The sequence below is a fragment of the Phaethon aethereus genome, assembly GCF_964289735.1.
Source record: "Phaethon aethereus genome assembly, chromosome: Z".
Taxonomy (NCBI): Eukaryota; Metazoa; Chordata; class Aves; order Phaethontiformes; family Phaethontidae; genus Phaethon; species Phaethon aethereus.
The window spans coordinates 75,422,174-75,443,972 of NC_138577.1; positions in this window are offsets into that span (position 1 = coordinate 75,422,174).

Consider the following 21,799-nt stretch of genomic DNA (forward strand, 5'->3'; position numbering starts at 1 on the left):
TTTACTTGCATTAATTCCTTTGAATGATGAAAGTATTTGTTTTTTTCATTTTCCAGCTATTCCTCCACTTTCGCCACCCTGGTTACACATTTTTAGGGAATTTTTACTGCAATAACATCTTCTGGCATTTCTTTCTCTAAATGGTAAACAAAAGCATTTAAAAGACACTTTTCAAAAATTCAAGAAAATCTAAAAATATTTTGAAGGAGAACCTTTAATCAAGTATCACTGATCATTTCTGACTAATGAGGGAGCCTTTATTGAACTGCAGAAGACAATTCTGCACAGTTCTGGAAGGTGTAAAAATGGCAACTATTCTCTTTGTAGTACTTTTGCTCCCTTCTTTTCACAGATAATAGTAGAAGGTGTTTCTTCTTTGGACTTGATCTTTTATTAATGCATAATTTTGCCTAAAACCTCCAGCACACATCTTCAACATTTTGCTGCTCTGCATCTCACTAGCCATGTTATATAGTGTCAATATATTACGTGTGAGGAGTTTGAACCCAATGTTGTCTCAAAAGAAAAAAGTCTTTGTTGGTGCCTAATTGCCAAAGATTTAGCATTTTATTAATTCTTCTGGAAAGCCAGTCACTCATGTTTATCTTCCAGGTTTTATTGCAATTTTTAGCAGCAGAGATGGTCAGTGCTGCCATGAACTTTGTTCAAAACCTGCCAATGGCTCCCCTTAAAAGAGTTTCTACATTTACGTTGACCTTTACCTTAAAATAATAGAGAAATATGGCTTTTTCCCTTTTGCCCATAGGCATATGCCATAGAGTCACTTCTTTCCATCTTTTAAGGAAAATGTTGACGATGTTGATAGATAGTAAACATTTTGTGGTCGATTTCACTATGCAATCACAAACTAATTTTTCCTGTGCTTCATTCTCCTTTGGTGCACAGTTAGGACAGATTTAAATTAAAAACAGAACTTTAAATATAGGTGCCCTGCCTTTATTTGTTGTTTCAGCTTGCAACCTGATTTCACTTTTTTCAAGCAATGTAATGCCATAGGGAAAGGATATGGTTTTGGGTGTTTGTATGTTCATTAATTCATAAATCAGAATCATTAATATTCTTGCAGTTCAAAACAGAAGCGTAAATCATGCTTTTATGAACTGCTGTGTTGAGCTTTTAATGTTCATTTGAAGAATAATTTGCAAATCAGCAACCAACGCATATGTTTCAGCGGTCAGAGGTAGATAATCAAAGCTCAAGCCTTTGTGCAAATAATTACATATCTGTTGAGTCATATTTACAAAATGTAATTTACTGTTTTGTAAAAATTAAGACTTCCTCAGTTGGGGTTTTTCTACTTCAGAAATACCATAACACAGTTGCCACACCTGTAGTCTGGATCACGTTATCACCATAGACCATGTGATACCTTTCTTTACACTTGGGAGGTGCTCACAAAATGCCGATCTGCAAACAGGATATTTAGTATGTAGGTAGTCCTTGAACCTTGTTATTTTTTACTATTTTTTGTTTGCCTTTAAGTGCTATGCAAGCAGAGCATGAGTAAAGGCAGAGAACGATGAAGAGCTTTAAATTACTCATTTTGGAGGGAAGTTATCTTCTGTAACAAGCATTCATTCTATCTTGACTAAACAAATTGTGCAATAACTTCCCCACTATAAAACTATCTTGAAGGTGTTGCACTGATTTTTTTTTATGGTGGCATAAAAATGAAAGAAGGTCAGCAATCGAACTGTCCAGATAAAAGCTTTTTAAGTTTTCTGACAATGCCAGAGAAGAATGGTCCAACAGGTAATTGATTTGAGCCAAAATACGCAGATCATTGTTAAAAAGTGAATCTCTAGCAAAATGCATCAATTCAGGTTTGAGCATTTTTTCTTCTAAAAATAGAACTGCGAGAGACTTTAAACACAAATGAAAATGTATAATCAAAACCAACCCTTGAATTACAATTTCTTTCCCATTATTTACTTTGTATCTGATGGAAGCATCTGGCAAAACAAAAAATGGGTTTATAAAAGATAAGTATCATTGGAAAAGTTTTTTGATTAAAAATATGGCCAAAACCCCCAAGTTCTGTTCCTTTGTATGATTAAATTTTTGTCACAGTCAAACAAAATCAGCTTTCTCTTGCTTATTTTGTTCTGGGTAATTAACAAGTATTAGCCTAAACTAAAAACATGTCCTACCTCCACTCAGAGTCTTGCAAAGGGAAAATTATTGTAAGATATCTTTCTCATGTTTTTGTTATTTTTATGAATATTTATTAAAATAGTAGAAAGAAAGAGAATAAATATGAACCCTCAAAATTTAGGCACACACGAAGTTCTGGTTACTAATCTTAACAGGAAAATAGTTGCTCTAGATTGACCATATATACTGGACTTCTACATGAAGACTGCATGTCTTTCACTTGGCAAAGGGGCATTTGATGGGTAGGAGTCAATACATTTATTTATGGGAGGAGTCAATACATTATATTAGGAGTCCCAGTGGGAATAAGTAACCACTTCTCAGAAGAATAGGGACAATGAAAGAAATATTCAGGAAGAAAGTTGAGTCCTCCAAAGGGAGTATTTTCACAAAATGGAAAATTTATAGCTGTAATTATTCCTGGAATTTGTGAAGGACGTATTTAGATAAGATATCCAGGTTAGAAATACAGAAAAAAAATTGGATTTGCATTTTTAAGTTACTGTTTAAGTGTAGAACATTGATATGTTTGCCATATAGACAATTTCTTTAACTCCACTAAAATGATGGCAATGTTGTATTTATAGATGCAGTAAAATTTTAAAATTAAGAAACAATTAATAACTTGTGACTTTAGGGTCAGTGCTGAAATAAGAATATGCAGTAATTTTACATAAAGGTCTTTCATCCACCTTTAATATGGTCAAATTAAGTATACCAATACTTTGAATTGTTACTTTAAGAATGGCCTGTACTTCTTCTAGGGACACAGTTTCCCAAGTGTCTAAAGTTTACGTGAATGCTTACGTGAAACTAACCAATCATGTTAGGTGAAAATGAGTTCCCACCTACCTGGTTTACACTCTCACTTTGCAAAATTGTGTTCTTATTTATTTTTGTTTAAAAATGTTACAGATCTTTTTTAAATTACTAACTTGAAAAATCAACTTACATTGACAGGCTTTTCAGCCATAAAGCAGTAAACAAACCATATTTGATCCAGAATGCAGAACTGGGTTTTGTAATTATACTCAACTAAATTTATGTGAAAGATAATAAAGTAGTGATGAATGGTAAATGAATGCACATAGTTTGTCTTCCTCTGGACTCCACATAAGCGATCACTGACAAAGAATACCTGGCTAAAATGTTGCTGTGGTTCATACAGCCTTACTGAAGATTTATTCTGGCATAATTCCATAGAGAATTTGGGGTCAGATCTATGCTTGTCTTCTACATCTTCACATTAACAAAACTAAATTTCCACTTTGGGGCAACAGAAGACTCAGGAAGTCCAAGTCCTCTTCTTGCCTGACACAGAGAGCTGATAGGTTGACCCACTGCAAAGAGGCGTTGTGAGAGAAACTGCAGACCACAGTCCCCCAGAACAGTCTTTCTGGACTTTTTTTGTTTGTTTGCTTGTTTATTTTTCTGCATCTGGTCAGAAAAGAGTGCATTCAGTTTTCTGTTGTGGGTAGGGAGTGATCGGGGATGGCATCCCTAATCTGACACCTCTTTCCCACAGCTGCAGAGTTGGCAAATACTGCACATATTGCACTCTGTATTGCACATGGAGAGTAAACAGTGGATTGGGTAATTTTTTTCTTAATTCAGAATCACAGAATCACAGAATCATTAAGGTTGGAAAGGACCAGCCAGGCTGGTCATCTTCCCTGCCAGCTTGTCTTATGGCACACGGGGACCACCTGCTCCTGTGCCTGTAAGATTTCCTTCTTGAAGACTGTCCAGCCTTCCTGGACCCTTTTGCCCTGCAGGATGGTCTCCCAGGGAGTCTTTCAACCAGTGACCTGAACAGGCCAAAGTCTGCCTTCCGGAAGTCCATGGTAGTGGTTTTGATGACCCCCCTCCTTACTTCACTCAGATTTGAGAATTCTATCATGTCATGGTCACTAAGCCCAAGACGGCCTCTGACCACCACATCTCTCACCAGTCCTTCTCTGTTTGTAAGCAGCAGGTCCAGCAAGGCACCTCCCCTGGTGGGCTCACTCACCAGCTGTGTCAGGAAGTTATCCTCCACACACTCCAGGAACCTCCTAGACTATTTCCTCTCTGCCGTGTTATACTTCCAGCAGATGTCTGGAAGATTGAAGTCCCCCACAAGAACAATGGCTAGCGATTGTGAGACTTCTGCCAGTTGCTTATAGAATGTTTCATCTGCCTCTTTGTCCTGGTTGGGTGGTCTATAACAGACTCCCAGCAGGATATCTGCCTCGTTGACCTTCCCCCTCATCCTTACCCATAAGCACTCAAGTGGGTCTTCACAATTGTTAATTTCTATACAGTCAAAACTCTCCCTAACATACAGAGCCACCCCACCACCTCTCCTTCCTTGCCTATCCCTTCAGAAGAGCTTATAGCCATCTCTGATTGCAGCACTCCAGTCATGACAGTCATCCCACCATGTTTCTGTGATGGTGAATAAATTAATCTAAATTAAATATTAAGTATGGATTTTGAGCACAGTTCTAAGCAATGAGCTATCCACAAATGGCAGAGCAAAAGAGATTTTTCTTCACAATTGGGAATGTCCTCCAGATGGGAAATCCATCAACACATAGAAGTGAATGTCATCATATTTTTGAGTAACTTTTTTGTTCATCATTGCTTCAACAACCAGTGTAAGTTCTTCCAGACAGGGAGAACTGAATACATGGCTTGGAGATGTCTACATATTTAGTTATTGCAGCAGCCTTACTGGGTCCGCAGTACCTCTGTTCAAAAGCTGAGCAGCTCGGTAAGAGTGAACAGCTTACAGAAGCCAGGGCAGAGGCACAAAAGGGTGTTATGGCCTGGGGATTTCATGTCTGTGTATGCAAGCACAAGTGATTGGTTTGCAGTGCTGCTGTGCAATTCCAATAACACTGTATGGCAGCCAAGGTGGCTGCTTTCCTAAGGGGCTCAGAGGAGGGAGGATCTCAGCCATTTCTTATCACCTTGGAAAGCATCATTTTAGACTGTCTTGCTAATAAATTAACTGGTTCAGCTGTAGCTTTAAGGCAGCAGGACTTACCCTTCAGATATAATTTCAGTCTGAAAACTTTGGGGATCCCATATCTGATTTTATTCATGTATTCAGGTCTGTAACATGATTATATGTATTCAGTAATGTTTGGCCATGAAGTAGTTCTGGTTGTTACTAAGAGGTTGGCAGAACTGACTTTCACATTCAGTACTTTTTTCTTTTTCTTTTCTTTCTAGCAAGAAGCAATTTTCTAGACCATAATGGTTAAAAGAGAAAGTTTTGTTTTTTTTTTTTTAATGAGGTGCAAGGAAACAAGTTTTCTAAGATTACCTATCAAGCTGCTGAAAAAAGCACTCACAACCCCAAAGTCCTAATCCAGCTCCGTATTTAATAGCTAAACAACATAATCGTCTTCTGGAAAGGTATCTTCTGCACAGAAAGCTGAATCATAGAATCATAGAATGATCTTCGAAGATCATTTAGTCCAACCCTCCTGCAATGGACAGGGATATTTTTCATTAGATCAGATTACTCAAAGCACCATCCAACCTGACTGAACACTGCCAGTGCTGGGGCACCCACAACTTCTTTGGGCAACCTGTGTCTCACAGCCTCACCATAAAAAACATCTTCCTTATGCCCAATCTCCCTTCTTTCATTTTAAAAACATTGCCCTTTGTACTGTCACTAGAGGTCTTGGTAAAAAATAGCTGTCTTTTATACAAGCCATGTTTAAGTTTTGAAAGACCATAATAAGGTCTCCCCAGAGTCTTCTCTTTTCCAGGTTGAGCAACTCCAACTCTCTAAGCCTTTCTTCATAGGAGAGGTGTTCCAGCCCTCTGATCGTTCATGGATCATGGAGGATCATGTTCATGGTTTGCTTCTGGACTTGCTCTAACAGTTCCATGTCTTTCTTGTGCTGGGTGCACCAGAGCTGCATGCAGTACTCCAGGTGGAGTCTCATGAGAGTGGAGTAGAAGCAGAGAATTACCTCCCTCAACTGCTGGCCACGCTTCTTTTGATGCAGCCCAGGATACAATTGGCTTTCTAGCCTGCAAGCACACATTACTGGCTCATGTCCAATTTTTCATCCACCATTATTCCTTCTCTCAATTCATTCAACCCCCAGTCCGAACTGATACTGGGAATTGCCTCAACCCAGGTGCAGGACCTTGCACTTGGCCTTGTTGAACTTCATGGGGTTCACATAGGCTCACTCCTCAAGCCTGACAGGGTTCCCTTGGGTGCAGTCCCTTCTCTCAAGTGTATCAACTGAGCTTGGTTTCATCTGCAAACTTGCTGAGAGTGCAGTCAATCCCACTATGTCATTGATGAACACGGTGATAGTATTGGTCCCAGTACAGGCCCTTGAGGGACATCACTTATTACTGATTTCCACTTGGGCATTGAGCCACTGACTGTAACTCTTTGAAGGTGGCCATCTAGCCAATTCCTTGTCCATTTAACAGTCCATCAGTCAAACCTGTATCTCACCAATTTAGTAGGAAGAATGTTGTGGAAGATCATATCAAAGGCCTTATAGAACTGCAAGTAGATGACACCCCTTGCTCTTTCCTTGTCCACTGATGCAGTCACTCCATCATAGAAGGCCACTAGATGGTCAGGCAGGACTTGCCCTTGGTGAAGCTGGGTCAGCTGTGTCTGATCACCTCCCTGTGTTCCATATGCTTCAACATAACTTCCAGGAGAATCTGCACCTTATGAGGCAGTGGACTGAGGCTGACTGGTTGGTAGTTTTCAGTGTCCTCTTTATTATCCTCTTATTAATTACTTATTATTATGTCACAGCTGATTTTAGTTTTACTTCTTTGAAGAGAGTTCTTTTTTTCTTTATTCAGACAGTTTTAGAAATGTGAATGTGATTTGCATAACCAGGGAATAGGAAATGGTATAGTAAGTCTTAATGTATTCTGAAATAACTTCAGTCTAAGCTAATAGCTTGTTTTCCATGATTTCATGCAACTAGATCTGATAAAAGCTAAGGAAAACCTATGTCTGAGGTCAGACTTTTCAGATAAGAATATTTCAGTTACAAAATACATATCCAGTAAACTTGCATAGAGCAGTAGCAATTGCATAAAATACTAGTTACTAATAATTTAAGGCAATATGTCATTGACAGTATTGTTTCTTATGAAACTGCTTCATGGATCTTAAATTTCTTTGTCAGCATTGTCTCCAGCATGCTCTTCAGTTACAGAAGAAAATGCTTGTAGCTATTAGCTCTAGTGTCATAGAGCAGCTCCATAATATCATATATACTCACATGTGGAGACATATAGCTGGCCCAAGTTGCCACTGTAGCATATCATAACACTTGCTTTAGGCAGGTGGGTATTTCCTTGGAAAATGTACTGCTGTAGGCACAGAATGTTAATTGCTGGTAGTTACTCTGTCATCTTGCAAACAATGATTTTAGGGTTATGAGAGACTGCTTTATTAACAAGCTAGTGCAAGACCTCTAATTAAAGGAAGACTTAGTTCTCCTGTTGTGTACCGTAAGAATCATTAATAACGGGAAAAATATTACAGCCTTATGAGCATTTCCAGGGTTTTTGCTGTTTTTTTAAGAGCAAATTCCTAGATAATTTACATTCTACCTTTACACCCTGTGCTGCTCTTAATGTAAATTGCAGGAGAGGTGAGTCAGGACATATTCTTTTTCATCATCTGTATTCCCTTTCATAATTTCTTGCAAATGGACACAAATACTCCTACCTAAAAAAAAAAAAAAGGAGGAAAAATGGGGTTTTGTGTGTTTTGGAACAGAGGTCTTACTAATGTTTTATGCGACTTTTTAATTCTAACAGAAGCAATGTGAAATTAATTCAGGTTGATCTGCATTTTCCTGTGTGATTTCTCTGGGGTTGAAACATAACACCTAAACTGATTTGAAGATGTACGTCTTTAACACTATTGTTTCAACAGTAAGTCCTATGCCTGTAACTTCCATTGTGCAAGGAGGACTTGAGGATGTTTGGCATTAAAACATGACTTTGTTGCTGAGGGCTTTGCTCTTGGGTTGTTGACAGTAAAATTCTAAACTAGGCATGAAATGCACTTTTGAGTATTATACAGCCTTTGTGTAGGAAATGATCCCAAACTTCAGTTTCACTGATGCAAGGTGTGTATATATGACAAAGTCATCCCATAGTATTTCCTATTAGTACACTTTGATGGGGGAAAAATTCAACCTAGACTGCGTAAGAGAATATCTCTTCCCACTTCAAATCACTATGATATCCAGTCAAAAACAGACATAGCAAAGAAATAATTGTGGTAAGATTTTCTTTTTTTTCCCCAAGATTGCTTCACCAAAACCATGATGTACAAATCCAACTCAAAAACTATAATGATGTAATAGATATAGAACATGTCAGCTTTAAACTTAAGAGATTAAAATACAAAGCAAAAGAGTATATCAAAATTACATATTTCAGTGCTTAGGAAGAGCCTTTTGCTCCTCCCCCCCTACCAGATGTCAAGATACTTGAGAAAATAAACCCTACCCTGCATTTTCAATGAGTGGCTATTTTCTCCTGAATTATGGAATGTCTTGCTGGCTGGTAGTTGTACAGATTCATAATACTGTATTAGACATAGATCATGTAAAACACATATGCTTTTATTAATAGGAAATTCATAAATATGGAAAACAGCTATAAACTTGAATCCTTTAGTTTGATCTTTTTTTCTTTTAATTCCCTTCGCACAAACCTTACTGCTAGAAATTATTGGTAATTGTTGGCAAATAGTGTATGTGAAAACTGAATGCAGATTTAATTGTTGTAGACAGCTGCTAATGAAAACTGTTTTTGTTGAAGTAGCATGCAAAATATAAAAAAACAGATAGGTAAAATTAACCTGGAACATATTAGGAGGTTTTTAATTCTCTTATTTGTAAGTTAGTCTTTTCAGCTTAAGCCTGGTGAAGTAGAATCAATCACACACTTCGACCTAAAGAATTTTTTTCTGGAACATTCTTCTTTAACAAAATACCAATTTCCCACAAGGCAGTAAAATTCATTGTTATTTAGATATAAGTGATATAAAATTGGTTCCCTGGCTCTTCTTTTGTTAATACTCCTGATGTATAAATAACTTCAGTTAGATTTGTATACTAGAAATAAATTTTCATATTGAAGAGAGTCAAATTTGCTGCGTCTCTATAGCCTCCTAAGAGGAAGCAGATATGTGGATAACGTAATCCATCATCAGTAATAATTGTGTGAATAAAACATACTATTTACATAGAGGCTGAGGAAGGGTACGCAGCTGGTTAACTTTAGAAAGGCCATGTAATGCTTTCAGCTAAACACACTGCTGGTGTGAGCTGGGGTCATCAATCAATTTGACGCTCTACTGAGCTTAAATAAAAAACTGTGAGAAAGTTCGTAAGTGGAAAATAACAGATAAAGACTATATTGATAGAAAACATAGAAAACAACTCAGTGCTAGACCTTGTACATCTAAGTAAATAGCAGTACACTAGGAAACCAGATACTGTATTGACATCCCATTTTAATCCTTGTTAAAGCATTTCTCAAGGCTGTTTCATGGCAAAGCAGGCTACTTTGACAAAGAATTTCTTTCTGAGAACACAGGATAGTTTTGCTGCTGCTTCTCTAAAAGCATACTTTTTCCTTTTGATGGGGTGAGTTCAGAGGTGGAAGTGATGTAGTGATGTAGTGGGAGGAATCAGTTAAGATTAAAAGGAAAAAAGGTTAGATGGATTAATTGACAGACTGGGCTATATTCTAGATACATGTCAAAAAGTATAACTATTCCTGAGTTACTACATTTTTCAGTGGAGATTTTATAACGTTATTGCTAACTCCCAATGCACTATGATGTTCCTTCTTGGTCCTGGGTGTTTTTTTACCTGAACATGGTTTAAATCTTAATAAAGGAATTTTCTCATTCTTATTTTCTCTTTCCTTCTTTCTGTAGTCTGGACTAATATATTGATTCAAACCAAATGAACAGAGAAAGTAAAGTAACAAAAATAAAATTTTTATCTGGCAGCTGTAGAAAGTGGTGTCAGACCTCTTGGAACCAAATTCAATGGACTTAGATTTCTTAATTTGTAGAAAATTCACATAGTTTCTTGGAGAAGATCCCAAACTGGATATTTTAACAATGTTTGAAGGAAGGCAACAGTTAGTGAACGTAGGGAGAAAAATTATCTGTTCTAATTTCAATTTGTAATTTCTTAGGTCAGCATGCATCTAATTCAGAGGGGAAAAAAACCCCAAAAACTTCACTTCAATGTAAATAAAGTTGTCCTTTTTTACCACTAGTATTGCAAATAAACCTATGGCACCTCTGCCACTTAATTTGAAAAAATGTATTCATCAAAAAATCTGATGTGTAGACACCTATTGCTACATATGTTGAATATTGTTTTTATTACAGGATTAGTTTAACAAAGACAGTAACAATATCTTATGCCATTATATGTCTCACAAGCTATTCATGGTTTTTTGAAATGTTCTGATACTCAGATTTTGTTGGATTTATTCCACATAATTAAATTATATCTTTTATTTTAATTTTATTCCAGTGTCTGGTGTTTTGTTCTCGGTCTTAGGTATACACTGGGCCAGACCAAGTCAGGTGTACTCATCTTTCCAGTGATTTTGTTTGCATCCATCCCTAATTCTCAAACTTTACTTTTCTCACTAAATTTTAGGTTTTATTTTTGTTGTCTTTCATTCTTTTGTCTATTTTTTTCATACATATTTCAAAGCATGTCTGTAACATGATTCTTTTTATTTTTGAGAATCAATTTAGGTCAGCAAGTGATCTCTTTTTTCCACAGACTATTTAAGAAAAACTAAGGTCAAAGTTTTCTTCTTTGAAACCCAGCTTCTGTTTCCACCGAAATCAATAGTAATATTGTTGTATTCATTATAGGAGTTCAGGAGCATACTGAAACTTGGGCAGTTATCTCTGAATTTCAACATCAGAATAGCACTGAACTTCCTAAAATAACCATCTAAAATTCGATAAACTTTCTTAAAATTTTTCCCTCAGCCACAAATCCAAAGGAAAACTCCTTTGACCATGAACTCACCTTAGTTGTATTGAGGCCAACTTCTAGCCTTTCTGTGATCAAAGTTTAGGCCTCAGCGATGTTGCAGCTGGAGCAACATTAAAAGGTTTTCTTCACTGAAATCCACGATTTGGATTACTACTATCACAGAGGTTAGTATTAGCAGATTGTGGATTACTGCTTTCACGCAGGTTAGTATTTATGGGGTGGTGGTATTACTAGTAGAATGCAAAAAGCTGGAAAGAGGTAATCTTTCAGCTTCACTGCCCAGACCAAGTCTGAGATGCACTAGAGAGCACTAGATAGTAAGTTCATAAGATGACTTACTTGAAGTATGCCAGTGCAGTGCTACCAAGTTCTGAATTGGAAAATTTGACTCTCTTCAAGAGGTGATGTAAAATGATAACATGTTAAGGCCTAGTTGCATTAAAAATGAGCTGTATAAATTAAGTATAGTGTGTTTTGGTAAGCCTGTACTCTTTTTACACCTGGGCTGACAGATGCCATTGTCTGGTGTTTAGACTGTAGCAGCACATAGACACCTCAGCTCTGCTGTGTGTGACACAGAACAAAGGCACAGCAGAGACTATTTCCAAGCTAAGCCCCTGTGACCTATTTCACTTATGGTTCTCCTGATTTAATAAAACATGATCCAGACATATAGATAGCTTGTTCATTTATACTTCATACGATATTTTTGTGTTCATTTTTTACTTATCAAATACTGTTTGAACTTTTCAGGGCTTGAAAGCAGTGCAGCTCTGTTTTTGGGTATTTCTTTGACTGTTCTCATGCAAAATATATATTTTAATCAGAAGCATGCAAAGCAAAACCTGTAAAACCACTCAAAGATTAGTTTTAAAAATTAATACACTAAAAATTATGCAAGTTATGGAGTCAGGGTAAAGAAATTGCAGTATACTTTCCTTCACAAACAGAACAGGTTTTGACACCTCAGCCCTTGTATTTATTGTGAGGATAACTTACCATGTAGTTTTCCCGTTTCTTTCTTCTCCTGAGCTGATCCTTGGTTTTTAACAAAAGAAGAATGCAACTGCTATTTTATTGTGTCTTGCTGTCAGTCATTCTCTGAGTTGCATTGTTAGAAATGCATTATGAAAACTTTTTATTTTCCTTCTTAATGTAGCATTTAGGAGAAAAATTCAAAAGGCCCAGAAAGACAGGAGATACAAATGAAATAGCTAGAGAGTTACTCCTTTGGGAATTACAGTGTGAAGATATTTAGAATGCAAGAATACCCACTAATAACAAGACTATGTCTTCTGAAAGTCACATCTTTGGGGGTGGGTGAAGGGGAGACTCCAAAGCTTCCAAGTCTTTTGAGTTAGGCAGGATCTTTTTTCTTGGCTAAGGAATCACCTGGCACTGCCCTAGATGGAAGACAAAAAGGACAAGGCAGGAATCAAAATCTTTTATGAAATTGCTACCTCACTAGTGTGACAGTGGAAAGGGTTATATCTGAAGCAGACGATCATCAGAGCTGAAAGTCTGGGACTGCCAGGTTGTCTTTTACTGTGCTATTCCTCCCCATCAACTCACTCTTCTTTGGGAATCTGTGAGTAGTCAGGCAGTTTGAAAAGCAGCAATGTGCTTCACTGTTGAGTAGGGTACTTAATGAACTCCTGCTGCTTCTTCCCAGATATAAATTACAGAATCACAGAATCATTTAGGTTGGAAAAGACCTTTGAGACCATTGCCTCCAATTGTTAACCTAGCACTGCCAAGTCCACCACTAAACCATGTCCCTAAGCACCACATCTACATGTTTTTTAAATACCTCCAGGAATCATCAGTCAACCACTTTCCTGGGCAACCTAGTCCGATGCCTGACAACCCTTTCAGTGAAGAAATGTTTCCTAATATCCAATCTAAACCTCCCCTGGTGCAACTTGAGGCCATTTCCTCTCGTCTTATCGCTAGTTACTTGGGAGAAGAGACCAACACCCACCTCACTACAGCCGCCTCTCAGGTAGTTGTAGAGAGTGATACTCAGACTCCTTTTCTCCAGACTAAACAACCGCAGTTCCCTCAGCCACTTCTCATAAGATTTGTTCTCCAGACCCATCACCTTCATCACTCTGTTGCCATTCTCTGGACACCCTTCAGCACCTCAATGTCTTTCTTGTAGTGAGAGGCCCAAAACTTCATTTAAAAGCCTGATGTAGAATAGTAAGTGTACTAGATAACAGCTAATATAGGATTTTATAAATGTGAATTGTATTTGTTCATCAAATTACACCACACGGACACAGGCCATACTATACTCAATCACATCAGTTGCATATAATAAGGTTACTTACAGGATGTGTAAATACCACTGTCAAAATCAGGTTTGTATATGCAGATATCTGCAGGTTCTCATGCACAGTATAAATAGACTTGAACTATCTAACCTGAATATCCTTGGTGGGAATGGGCAACGCACATTGTTTTCTGAGATTCATAGCTTGAACATCTCTTATTCATATTCTGTGTCTATCCTTGCAGAGCCACGTGACGTTCTGCTGCAGTTCCCACAGGGGTTAATTAAAATATTTGGTCTGTTTCATTTCATGTAAGTTTCATCCTCTTGAGTTTTAGATTTAAATGAACCCAGAAACTACTCTGTTTCCTCATGACTTTGATCTGAGGCCATCAGTGCCTGTATGAGTTTCTTAAGATTTGGCTAGGGGGTCAGTCCAAGTTGACTCTGTCATGTTGAAGATTAGTGAACCCAGGTCAAGTTTCAAGACCACTTTTTGTACACAAGTGGGAATTGCAAGGAGAGAGTTACCAATGTTGCTGCTGAACAGAGTGAAATTATTTGTTTCCACCATTTTGACATAGATATTTGTGGTTCCTTAAAGGACTGTGGCCAGTGCATTACAACTGGTATCTCCTGTTCCGCTGCTGCAATTTGAACAACCACTGGTCACTATTACTGGCTCCATCTAGACAGCTGCTCAACACCACCAGAACATAGGCAGTTACATCTGCTGTTTTTCAAGGCTGAATTGTCTTTGGTTTGAAACTAGAAAAGGAGGAAATAGTTGGCAGGGAACTTTTGGATTTCATAACTGTTTGTTATGTAAAGCCTGTTAACAATATCAAATTATTCAGCAATGTTATTATACAGCCCCATATTCTTTAGGGGACAGGGTTTTCTTTGTTTGGCTCTTAGATTGTCACCGTACTATGCATAGAGATAGTGCATTATTACTTCTTGAGATCTGTTGCAAGCAAAGTAGATAGAAATATAGAGCTGAAATATACCTGAAAGGCAAAGAAAAAAAAAAGAAAAAAGAAAAAGAAAGCAACATTGGTTTATCTTCTCCAAAGAACAATATATTGTATACTCAGAATAAAAGCATCTGGGGTATTTTTCCTTGTTTACCTAGTAAGTTTATTAAGCTACTGATGGAAAATGGCTTTAGTAAAAAGATACACTAAACATACACAGTACATAAATAATTAAATATCAGAATAAATTTTAATTATGAAATATTTGTCCAAATAACTTTGAAAACTTTAATTTATTCAAAATAATTTATTTACCACAAAATACGGCATCATGGAAAATGAAGAACCCTTCAAAATCTTAGGATCTGGCACCCTTCCTGTGTCACCTTCCACTGATCTAGAGGACAACACAGTTTAAAACATATATTTGTGACTTTTGGTTTACAAGAAACTCTCTTGAGATCAGAGGTGTTTTCTGTCAGCTCACACTAAGAGTGTGATTGGGGAGTCCTCCTTGCTGGATTCTTGATATCAGTGATAGTGTGAAGCATCACATTCAGCTGGGGGCAAAACTGAAATTTCTGTTACTTACTGCTAGAGTTGAACCAGGGCAAGACTGATTGTTCCCAAGGAACACATAAAGTTAGGTGTGCTGCTTCAGTCATAGGTTGGTCAACAGCAAAGGTCTGGAACACATACATGAAATTCACATGTCAAAAAGTTGCATATTAAAGCTGTGTGTGGAAAGGTAGATATATTTTTCTTGTTTGTTTTTTTTTTTCCCTGTCTTCTTTTGGATTTCAATTGCTGGGATCTTCCCTTTCAGTGTGATGTTCCCCTAATAGTGAAACACCATCCAGCCTCCAATCTCTTCTTCCTAGGCCAGGAACAGGAGAGGCAGCCCCTTTCGCTCAGTTTCTCCCTGCACCCTGGGCTAGAATTGCTTCACACATGTTGCAGCATAGCACCATCTCTGGCAGAAATGCAGAGAAATGAGCCCCAGGGGATTAATATCAGCCAGGTTTTCCTGTTTGCACGGGAGTGCCATGAAAGAACAAGCTGATATAACACTCTGGCTGACCTGCTCTGTGGATGGGTTTGGTCCAGAAATCCCCAGAGGTGCCTTCCAGAGCGGTCCTCTGTTTCTGTGATTCTGCTTGTAGAAAAATATCACAGGAAACTGCTCCAGGAGGAAGAATGGAAGTGTCAGCTCAACAGGAAATGTCTCACTTTCCCACTAGCTATATACTTATAGCTATGATTCATCCCTGCATTGAAGCTGACTCCAGGAACCCAAGTGTGTCACTAGTTAATAACACAACAAAAAAAAAAATAATGCCCACTGGTTACCAAAACGACTTCCAGAAAGGAAAAAAAAACAAAACCACAAAACCACACTTGCTGTATTTTCTTTCCCAACACATTTCTCCATGATTTTGAAGAAGGTGCATGTTACCTGTTTTCTGATTATTACCTTTCAAAATTAACTCAGTGTGAAAGAGAACCAAAGGATTATCTTTTCCTTCTCTTCTTTTACCTCCAGAAATGTGGCTGAGTTATAGGAGGGGTGACAGACACTATGGCACCTGGAGTTAAATGTGCCAGTAGAGATTTCTCCTTTTAGATGGAAGGTCCCACAGTCAATGACTGTCACTGGCAGCCAGTCCAGGAAATAAACATTGGCCTCAGCAAATTGCTTTGCACCTTGCAGGGAGGAGTACACTGTATCTGAGTGCACAATCTATAGAAGGCAGATGATAATATATATTGGATAGTGTTGCAATAAAATGTGTAAAAATGGCTTAAAGTATTCAAAGGAAGGGGTTATTGAAATGTTATCTGCTGTTATCTGACACTCAAAATGATGTTATTACTAAGCCTGACAGTATTGGATCCTTTACGCTATTGACTTTGATTATGCCTTACTAATGGCTGGTTCCTTTTCCATCTCACTGGCAATAGTTTTATTTTCTTACCTATACCTTTCTATCGAGTCATTCAGAAAAAGTCAAAGTCATCTTCCAGGGCTGAAAAATGGGAATTACTCTCCCTATCTAAAGAACTCGTAAAAGTGTCATATTCTCAGAAGTGGTATTCAGGAAATCAAGAGTGATTTCATCCTTCCTTTGCAATTGCTGAGAGGAGATGAGCAATTCTGTTGTCACAGACCACTGGCAGGCACAGCAGCTCCTTTGTCTCAGACCACACACTCCATTTAGACCAGTATTCCTATGCTGACCAAATAAAAAAAAAAACAGATTCCTATAAGTGACTTAAATCAAGACAAAGGCAGAGTTAGACAGCTGTAGGTGGAAGATTTTAATTTCTAACTGTGGTGTGATATTCTTTTTTCCAGACAGAAAAAGAAAGAAAATCACCAGACAGGGCCTGAGATTGTAACCATATGGAGAAGTGTAGACCAAGTTAGTTTGAAGTTCAGTGTTGCTGAAATGGGTAAGAAACTGTGAACAAAACCACAGCTACCTAGGACTATATTTTCATTACTACTTTTGATGCAAACGAAGAATGGGGTTCCTTATTTTCTGTGAAAGAGCATTATTGCATCAAATAGTTGTCTGTCATTATTTTTACTTCTCAAGTAACCTGTAGTTGCTCAAGCCTGGACAATATTTATAGTTGTTTTCTTTGCAGCAGTTCTTCTGCTGCAGGACAGTGCAAACAATGTGGCCTAGATACAAGCATCAGTAAAGTGCTCAATGTCACAGACTTCAAAGAATGTTGAGTCTGGGACTATTTATGAAAACAATCTTGTAAGTGTTTTTATGCTTGATAGAAAGAGAGATGTTTTCTGAAATTAGTCTCTTTCTGATACAGTGATGCCAATCTTAAAGGCTATGTCAATACTGTTGTTATAGGTGACAGTATATTAGAACAGAACAGAATATTTCAGCTGGAAGGACCTGCTATGATCATCTAGTCCAACTGCCTGACCGCTTCAGGGCTGACCAAAAGTTAAAGCATATTATTGGGCATTGTCCAAATGCCTCTTAAACACTGACAGGCATGGGGCATCGACCACCTCTCTAGGAAACCTGTTCCAGTATTTGACCATGCTTTCTGTAAAGAAATGATTCCCAATATCAAGACTAAACCTCCCCTGATGCAGCTTTGAACCATTCCCCCATGTTCTACTACCAGATCCCAGGGAGAAGAACTCAGCACCGCCCTCTCCACTTCCCCTCCTCAGGAAGCTCTAGAGGCCAATGAGGTCACCCCTCAGCTTCCCTTTTCTCCAAACTAGACAAACCCAGAGTCCTTAGCCACTCCTCACAGGATATGCCTTCCAGCCCTTTCACCAGCTTTGTTGCCATCCTCTGGGTGCATTTGGGTACCTTCACATCCTTCTTAAAATACGGGGCCCAGAACTGCACACAGCACTTAAGGTGAGGCCACACAAACACTATTCACTTAATAGGTAAAAAATCTGCTACACTTGAGGTTACTAACCTGTACCCTTCTTTGGCTACATAATCTTTCCACCTGCACACTTCAAAAGACCTTGTTTTTTCCAATGCTATCCATCTTTCAGGAATTTTCTGTAGATCAGTTTTGCAAAGAAAAGAAAAATTGTTTGATGGTTTGATGTCAAAGACATTTTACATTCCTTAAGAATATGAGTGTGGTTGTAATGGGTCAGAACAGAGTTCTTCCTAGCCCAGTATCCCATCTCTGGCAGCGCACAAAACTGGATACTTAACGTACAACTCTGGCACACATGACTTAAGCTTACTGGAGAAATAGCTGAGAAAAATAGCCCACACTTGCACAAATGCTTCTAGGAGAACAGTGCCAGTCATCCTAGACCAGAGACAAACTAACAGTGTTCACAACTGCAGTTCGCAAAAGAAGTATGTAGTCACCACCCAAAGACACATGGGAGGTTAGAGAAAAATGAATTAGAATTGTAGAACCATGAATGGTTCAAAGTATTCAATGTGGAGAGAAACAAGAAAAGCAGAAAAACAATGCCAAGTTTATAGACAGTGGAGGCTAAGATACATACACATTTTATATTCCAAGGAATATTCCAAGTAAGTTCCCCCAAGAAGAGCAGTAATATGAGCATGACTGAGGACTAAAGCCTTGTAATGCAAAGAGGACTGCCTGGAGTATGGGTTTAACAAATTTTAAAACTCTCAGTGTGCACATAATGCATGAAATGACTGTCAGCTATAAAACAGCCAAATTTGCCACTGTGTTGTTAAATCAACAACAGTTAAATCACAGCAGGATTAGGAAGGCATCTGTAATGCAGTACAGGCAGTGCTGAGGGGCAGAAATGGACTAGAGCAATCTAACTTTGTGCTGGTTACGACAAGACGTGTTCATAAGGAAAAGCAAGCATAGTAAAAAAAAACCTTGAGCAACACAAAATGATGTGACTTAGACTTTACAAGAGCTGATATGCAGGTGTACCTATGTAAAGTATGTATGCAAGACAGTAGACCATTTTGAAACAGCCCAGTATAATATGAGAATATAATCATTAAGTGAAAGAATAGTTATTATGAGCCTTGGCCAGCAATAGGAGGAACTGTGTTAGTGAACTGGACATGTAAATAGCAGTGGAAATTCTAAACAGAACACCCTACATATGGTTTGGGACTCAGCCCTGCTGCAGTTACTAAAGAAAAGTAGTAACAAGAATGCAAATTCATTACAACTATTGAAAATAGTGGTCTATAGTGAGAAAGCAATGTCAGAAATGGAATCATATAGAAGACTCACATCTTGTTAATAGAAATGCACCTATTAGATTATTATCTTTTTATTAGGGAATAAAAGAGAAAATAAATTCTTCACGCAATAGACTGATCCCCAAGAAGTGTATTGCAGTTTGGGTCTGCAGACCCCACACCCCTTAGTATTGAAGTTGTTTGGTGTAAAATGAACACTTTCCTGCTGAAGTGGATATTTAGTTACGCTATTGAAATGAAAGAGCCCTAACAGGAAAAAACTAAAAACTAGGTGGTTTTAAAGTTAAAGTTAAAAACTAAAAACTTGTGGTTGTTAGAACACATTAATATCATATTAGTATCCTAATCTCGGCCATGTTCATTATTCTGGGGCTACCATATTCCCTATTTTTTCATTTAAAAAATTCCTGTAACTTTGTTTTGTTTCAGTGGTTGAAGAAAATGTTTCAACTTTAGAGCTTTTTATGAAATCACATTCTTGGGAACTAGCTATTCTTTCTAAGGATTTGCATTGATCCGAAGCTGCAGAGTAGTATCTGGAGAAGAAGTTACTACTTATTACTAACAATTGAGAACATATTGCTTGGTTTATCCAGGGAGCTGTAGTAACAGAAAAGCAGCAGTCTGGTGTATTTGATAAAAAGTCCGTGAAAGACTCAGTAAGGGAGTGTGGATGTACTGAAAAGGAGCTGCTAGCTGTGCTCTTTGGAATGAAATCATCACATCATGGTAGATCTGCTTTGTGCCTCAAGTGAAGTTTGATCATGAGCTTCAGAAAGCAGCATGAAAAAGCCACTGCTGAAAGCATCCAGGTGACTAAAATGCCTGGTATTCAGCTTCCAGAGCTGTCAGTTGAAGACAAGGACTTTCTCCCCAAATCATCAGGAAAGTCACAATATAGTGACTGAGATTATGTCTCACCTTACAACACAGATGCCACTCCCTATCAAGAACATGAGACAGACTTTCAACACTGTCTGATATGTGCACTGTTCTCATGAGAGACTATACAGAATCTACAGAACACCAACGAGATAACAGATAATGTAGATGGAAGAGTTATCCTATATGTCACAAAGTATTTCAGTACTTGTTAATGCACTGACAGTAGCTTGGAAAAGAGAATAGACCATAAAAGCAGGGTTCTTGCTTGTGTATTTACAGAAGATAAAAAGTTATGGCTAGAATAAAAAAAAAAAAAGTAAGAACAGCACAACAATGTAGTAACCCAGTAGAAGAGAGGAGCAGAAGCTCTGAAACTGTGATAACAGATAAATTGTTTTGGCTTGCTGTATTGGCTTTGTGTGGTAAAGTTTTGGTAGCAGGAAGGCTACAGGGATGACTTCTGTGAGAAGCTGCTAGAAGCTTCCCCCACATCCAACAGAGACACAGCCAGCCAGCTTCAAGACAGACCTGACTTCGGCCAGGGCTGAGCCCATCAGTGACAGTGGTAGCACCTCTGGGTTAACGGAGTTAAGAAGGGAGCAAAGTTGCTGTGTAACTGCAACTGCATCCAGACAGACAAGTGAGAACATGTGAGAGCAACAGCCCTGCAGCCCCCAGGGCAGAGCAGGAGGGGCAGGAGGGCTCCAGGCGCCGGAGCAGAGGGTCCCCGGCAGCCCCTGGGGAAGCCCACGGGCAGGCCGGCTGTGCCCCTGCGGCCATGGAGCTCCACGGGGGAGCAGATCTGCACCCGCCCCCGGGGAGGGCACCACGCCAGGGCAGGGGGATGCCCGAAGGAGGCCGTGACCCCGTGGGCAGCCCGCGCTGGGGCCGGCTCCTGGCAGGGCCTGTGGCCCCGTGGGGAGAGAGAGGAGCCCCGGCTGGAGCAGGTTTGCTGGCAGGACCTGGGACCCCGCGGGGGCCAGGCTGGAGCAGCCTGTTCCTGAAGGACGGCACCCGTGGGGGGCCCAGGCTGGAGCAGCTCGTGAAGAACTGCAGCCCGTGGGAAGGACTCACGCTGGAGAAGTCCGTGGAGGACTGTCTCCCGTGGGAGGGACCCCAGGCTGGAGCAGGGCAGCGTGTGAGGAGTCCTGCCCTGAGGAGGAAGGAGCGGCAGAGACAGCGTGTGATGGACTGACCACAACCCCCGTTCCCCGTCCCCCTGCGCTGCTCGGGGGGAGGAGGGAGAGAATTCAGGAGTGAAGCTGAGCCTGAGGAGAAGGGAGGGGTAGGGGGAAGGTGTTTTAAGATTTGTTCTTATTTCTCATTATCCTAGTCTGATTTGATTGGCAATAAATTAAACTAATTTCCCCAAGTCAAGTCTGTTTTGCCCGTGATCGTAGCTGGTGACTCTCCCTGTCCTTATCTCAACCCACAAGCATTTCATTATATTTTCTCCCCAGTTCAGCTGACGAGGAGGCTGATAGAGCGGCTTTGGTGGGCACCTGGCACCCAGCCAGGGTCAACCCACTGCACTTGCCATCTGAAAACCACATAATGATGCAGCAAAATGTCTAAACTGCACTAAATGCAGAATACATTCTACAGCCATCTGGATTAAGAACAGAGAACTAGGAACATATGGTAGTGTAGCCAGACAGCTTCAGCCACTCTGAAGACTTTCATCGTCTGTTGGTCTCTGTTAAACTAAGCAGTATAGAGGAC